Consider the following 6,000-nt stretch of genomic DNA (forward strand, 5'->3'; position numbering starts at 1 on the left):
CTGATCCTTGCAAGTGAGCTTAGGAACCCTAAAATACCTGGAGTATTAGGACATACAGCCAGTAGTTCTGCTGCCTCACGGCCATATGCAATGGTTGGTGCCTTTTACTTAAAATGGCCTAAGTCCTTACAAATTTTATATAGGACAACACTTTTAAGAGAAAACCAAACTATGCCTAAACAACATAACTTCTGAAATAAGGTGAGGAATATAAATTAGAACCTTTTCTACTTTGATGTACATTGCAACCCTTCTACTACTTTTATTGTTTTTTTCAGAAATTTCCCCCACCTTAAAAATCACGTATTTTTTAAAAAGATTTACTCAGTTCAGAAACAAAAGTTTTATCCTCTGATCAAAGAATGGACAGGTGCGAGCTCACACTCTAAAGCACACTCTCCAAAATTTACTTCTTTCTTAAGTAGGATACTGAAACAAAAAGAAGCAACTGTTTTTTGTATGTCTCCCTAAAAATATAAAAGTTTGAAAAACACATTATAATCTACAATAAAAGCCTCAAATTTTTTTCTAGCTGACATATCCAGAAGCCATTTTCTCCAATGAGGCTTCAAAACTGTCTTTCTATACACTATTCTTACCTTCACCAACTTCACTTTTCTTCGTTTACCTCACTTTTTTCAAGTTTGAAGTTCTCTCAAATTCTGTTCACCCAAGAGGAACTACAGCACTTCTTAAATCTTGCCACTGATCCCTTCCTAATTCACTAATAAGCCTGCAGTTAACCTGCTCTCGCCACTGGGTGGTGTCCTGGACAAATTCTAAGCAAAAAAGATTTTAACACAGAACACCATCCTAAATTCTAGATCATTTCCAACGAAGTGAAAAGGCCAAAAAAAAAAAAAAAGTCTTCTAAAAATTCTTTAAAATATCAAAAGGCTGACTGCATTCATTCAATCCTTATCAACAGACACCAGAAGTGACATCTAATCATCCTTTAAGCGCTAACCAAGGTAGCAGCTGACCTTGAACACGCAGTCATACAGACTGCACCCCAGTGGAAAGCAAGAGGTAACACCAACGTCACTAAGATGACACGCTCAGGATTACACTGCGATGCTGAAAAGCCGGACTGAAAATAACCGTGCCCACTTTAAAACTACAAAATGCACAGACCATTCCATCCCAAACTCGGTATTTGAGTTTGCTAGGCTGAAAACTGTCGTTGCTGGTGAGGAGTACAATTATATTTGTTTGGAATTGTCCAAAATAGAGCTGATACAAGGGAAAATGGTTCTACCCTGGGTTTTAACACCTAAAAAAATAATGGGTTTGCTTGAAGAGGAAAGCGATTGCATGCCACCCCAGCCCTCCAGGTGAGTCTCTGTCCTGCAGCCAGAAATACTTTCCAAATCTACCACTTAGAGGTCATGAAAAATGTAAAACACTGATACTTTGAAGAAGATGCTGAACACATGTCAAAGTCTTTGAAAGCCCTTAAATTCCCAACTTCCTAGTCTTGCACAGCACCACACAAAGCCTGCTTAGGTAAATCTCAAAAACCAACTTCTCATCCCCTTTTGTTCTCCTCCCACTTCCTGTCAAGTCATCCACACCTAGACCGAGCCAATTCACTCCCCAAACTCATGACTCTGCATAACCCCCAAAATTCCACAGCTCCCTGGATAGTATGCACAAAGGGCACTCATATTTCTACTACATCCCGTACAAATACTCAACTCCTAAACTCACAGGAGCTCAGGTCTCTGGAATCAGGAACAGTCTGGATTAAACTTCCCAGATGGAATCCGGGGAGGGTGTGGTCTAGGGAGAGGGCGGAGGAGAGAAGTACAAAATGCCTTTCAGATATCGTGAAAACATTCCTATGTGCCTAACTATAAGAAAAAGAGTAAAACCTGAACGAGCGTCACACAAGTTCAAATGCTAAGAGTTTGTTTCTCTTTGCTTTTTCGGTCATTCGGCCGAACTCTTCCACTAAGTCAATTACCTGCCTTACAAGATTCTAGCCATAAGTCTTACTGCGAATCCACAACGGAACTAAAAACGCTGAGAATACAAAGGGCGCCGCTCAGTCCACCCTTCCCAGGCAGCCCCCCGGGTGGTGGTGAGATCTTTTCACCACCGCCGTGGCCTTTCCGCGTAGCCGGGAGAGGTACGCGTCCGACAAGCGACCCACACGCTCTGAAAACGTTTCGCGAGACAACACAAGTTTCCAATTTCCACTTCTTGCGTCAGTTCTTTCCTTACTTGGGCAAAAGTTGACAGAAACTTCAGCTATATAAACTGCGGTGCACCCCGAAGCGAAACCCAGCAAACTGGCTTTTTAAGTAGGCCGAAAGCCAGGCGGTTCCTTTCCATCTCCGACACACTTCGGAGAAGCCAGCGGGGAGTTCCCGACACGCGGCCTCGCGTCCCCCGCCCGCTTCCCGGTCTCCGCGCTAGGCAGCGCGGCCTCCCACGAACCTCTACTCTTCCTGCACACTTACCTCCTCCTGGCTTCAGGGCCGTCTATGTGGGGCCTTAAAACCGAGTGAAAACCCAGCCTCCCACGCGGCAGCGCCGCCCCCGCCCGCAACAACCGGCGCGCGGCCCCCAGGACGCGGGGAGGAGACGACCCCCCAGGACAGGGGGAGGGGACCGGGGGAGGGGGCCGCGAGGAACGAGCTGGACCCCGGCCCCACACACGGCCCCCGGCCTGCCCCCCGCGCCCCCAACCCCGGTCTCACACCAAGCCCGGCCCCCGGCCCGCCGCGGCCAGGGCCCGGGTCAGGTGGGCTGCCGGGCCCGCCCCCCCGGCCGCTGGCGGCCCTCACCGAGGACACGGGAGCCGGCGGCGTAAGGCGCGGCGGAGCGGCGACCGGGGCTCCTCGGCTCCGACACTGCGGCGCGGCTGACGGCGGCGGCTGCGCTGCAACGGTCCTCGCGCTTTCCTTTCTCTCCTTTCTCTCCTTTCTCCAACAACAAACAGGAAGTGCGTCACGCGGCGGCGGCGCGGCTACGACACTTCCGCCCGGCCCTGACGCCGCGCATGCGCCCCGCCCCGGCCTCCCCCTCCGCCCCCGCCTTCCCGAAGGTTCTGCGTGGCCCGGGACGCAGCGGGCAGCGCGCGTGCGCAGTCGAGGCCCCGTCGCCGGCGCTTAACGGCGGTGCGCGTGGGGTCCTGTCGGTGGGTCTGCGCGGCTGGCGGGTGTCCCCGGGGCCCAAGGGGTGGGCCGCTGACCCGCCCTTCGCCTGGGACCCTGGAGAGCCGGGGGGGGGCCGTGGGTCTTGTTCTTCCCACTTGAGATCAGAGACCGTATTTTCAGGAGCCGTTTCTTGTGTAAACCCTCCCTGTGTTACGCACCTACTTCTTAGCAGGTGACCAGCACGTGACCAGTTAGCAAAAGAAAACTTTTATTCGGAGTCAATTCTTCGTTCCCTCCTTTGGTAGGTTATAGAAATCCCTGGTCAGGGGAGGCACAGCGGTGTTGGGTGTTAGCAACTCCTGGTGAAGCTGAGATGACCTCGGCGGGGCTGGAATTTCCTGCAGCGCCTAAGCACCTGGCTCCGCCGCACGCAACCCTACCTGCCAGCCGGTCCCCGGGGTTTTCTTTCCCTCCCGGCGTTGACAGTGCTGTCGTGTGACAGGTCACATTTAAATGAGTCCCTACTTAACGTAATTGGGAGCTAACCTCGGTATGCAGACAGCACAGAGACTTGGAGTCTAAATAGTAGACTAGCCACAAATAGCTTGGTCTTCCTCCAAAAAATAAATAAATATTTATTTATTAAAACGTCTGCCAGTGCAGTGAGTTAACTGTGTCAGGAGAGAAACCAACCAGTACCAACAAGGCGTCTCTCGGCGTTCCGGGGGAACAAACACCCTGAAAATTAGGTAATGCTCCATATTTAAGGAGCTCTTTGCGGACAACAGAGAAGATCGTCAAAGATTAAAGACTTATTCCAAAGTTAGCGTTAGCCCAGATAGCGGTGCTGCTGGAAACGGTACTCCAGTGGAAGTCGCTTCAACATGGAACCGCAAGGATCTGATCTGGAGTGCAAGGCCTTTGGAGAGACGTGGGGAGGCTGGTTGGCCTCGGAAGACAGTTGGAAAGGCCTTGGGCTGTTACCTGGCAGGCAAGGGAAGCCAGGTGGTGACGAATCTGTGTTTTGCAGGATGTCTGGAAGAGGAGGGAGGCTCTGTGACTTTGTTTCCTCGTGTGTAAAATGGGGATAAAGGCTTCATGTGAAGGTTAATTGTATGTGCTTGGCTCCGTGCTTGGCACATAGAGATACTCAGTAAATCACAGCTCTTCTGTGTTATGGCCTCTCAGAGAAACTGACAAAAGGCATGGACTTCTCCCCAGCAAAACGTGCAAGTGATAGAAAATTTGTAGACACAGGCGTGCACGCACACACATCCTGCCAAGCCCACCTGTGAGTCCAGGAACCGAAGGTGAAGGTCCCGAATAATTGCTAAACTGAGACAGTTTAGCAGTTACTGCTCTACTGCGAAATTTATCTGTGATCAAAGAATAACATTTGTAAAAATTTGCCCTGAGGCAATAAATGCAAGAACAGAGAATGAAAGAAAAAAGTACATGCAAGGTTATTGATCACAACTTTGCAGGTAATCAGTTCCTCCTTATCAGGAATACTCTGCAGGCCATAAAAATAATAATGTAATTATACTTATTAACATCAAATGTATCCAAGATGCGTTATTGATATAGTGATCCCATTTTTGTAAAATCGTATTCGTGTGTGTGTGTGTGTGTGTGTGTGTGTGTGAACATATACATCTTTTTCCCTCTTTGCTTTTGAGTTCTTAGCTAAGACTTCCTATAATAAAAGACAGATACAGGAGAAAAACAAATGCAAGTTTATTAACATGTATACCGCAGGTATACATGGGAGACACCAGGAAAATTTAGTAAACTCCAGGAGGTATCCAAGCCATCATTTTAAACACCATCTTTAAATAAAGACAAAGATGTTGGGGGAGGGGGAAGGGGGGAGGGGAGCCAGTTACGGGAGGTTACAAGGAAAAGCGCAGTAAACAAGGGTAAGGTTGTTATGCAGATTTCAGTCTGCTGCCTTCTCCAAGGTTAAGCAGTTCTGTGATTTAGAATCGTCCTCCTTTTCCGGGTACAGAGGGGGAGATGTGTTAGAAATGGAGATTTCCCTTATAAATGTAAATTTCCCTACAAAAGGGTAAATTTCTACTCTGTTCTCAGAGTTTCTCCTGCTTCTGCAAAGACCTTATTTCCAAATAAGGCCCCATTCACAAGTCCTGGGGCTTCAACATCTCTTTCTGCGGGGACACAATTCAACCCCCAACAACCGATATCTGGTAAAGGTGGCCGGTTTTCCTTCCTGAAGCTGCACCTCCCAGGTCAGGGGCTCCTCCTGGGGGACCGCAGCCCCGGGACATCGTGCACACAGCAAACTCGGATGTAGATGAAAAGTACGGCTCCTAGCATTGTACGAGACGAAACGTGTATGCGGCGCTGATTAGTGAAATAAGACTCATTGTAAGTGCTCCTGAACTTCTCTGCTACAGTAAATAACCAAATTATAGTTGCTGCTGCTTGAGGGGTCCCAGTCAGGTTTTGATGTCAAACGTGCTTCCCATACTCAGAATATGGACGAGCCATGACCGTTGTGTTCAATTTCAAAGGTAAATATTGTTAACAAAACCAAATTCAGCCCAGTAAATTTGAAGATTCCTAACTGGCTTTGCGAAGCGATTCACAGATGGGTAGCACCGCCGCCGATAAACAGCAGGGCCTCCGAGGGGGGCGCATACGAAACGAAAGGTTTTCTTAGGCAGGAGGGTGGGGCAAGGAGTTGTGAGTGAAAGAAAAGCAGGTTAGTTTCAGGCCAGGCGTCATCTTTGGAGGAAGGTGGAGGCTCTATCACACTGCTTCCTCGGGGGATGGAGAGGCCCCGGGACAGATGACCTCATTGGTGCTAAAGAAAATTCCAGATTGGTGGATTAAGATTACATTCCTGGGGAGGTCGAGCCTGCTGTTAGGTCAG

The 6,000-nt window shown here is 49.0% G+C and overlaps 1 protein-coding gene across 2 annotated transcripts in view; it reads right to left on the reverse strand.

Moving 5' to 3' along the window:
* Positions 1-2,933, reverse strand: part of DNAJB6 (DnaJ heat shock protein family (Hsp40) member B6) — a 55,533-nt gene extending 52,600 nt beyond the window's left edge. For both annotated transcript variants that reach the window (XM_060305031.2, XM_030854360.3), the window contains exon 1: positions 2,793-2,933. The gene's annotated coding sequence lies outside the window, so the exon portion shown is untranslated. The remainder of the gene's footprint in view (positions 1-2,792) is intronic.
* Between the last annotated feature and the right edge of the window lie 3,067 nt (positions 2,934-6,000).

Source organism: Globicephala melas, chromosome 9 (genome assembly GCF_963455315.2).
Source record: "Globicephala melas chromosome 9, mGloMel1.2, whole genome shotgun sequence".
In the NCBI taxonomy this organism is placed as follows: domain Eukaryota; kingdom Metazoa; phylum Chordata; class Mammalia; order Artiodactyla; family Delphinidae; genus Globicephala; species Globicephala melas.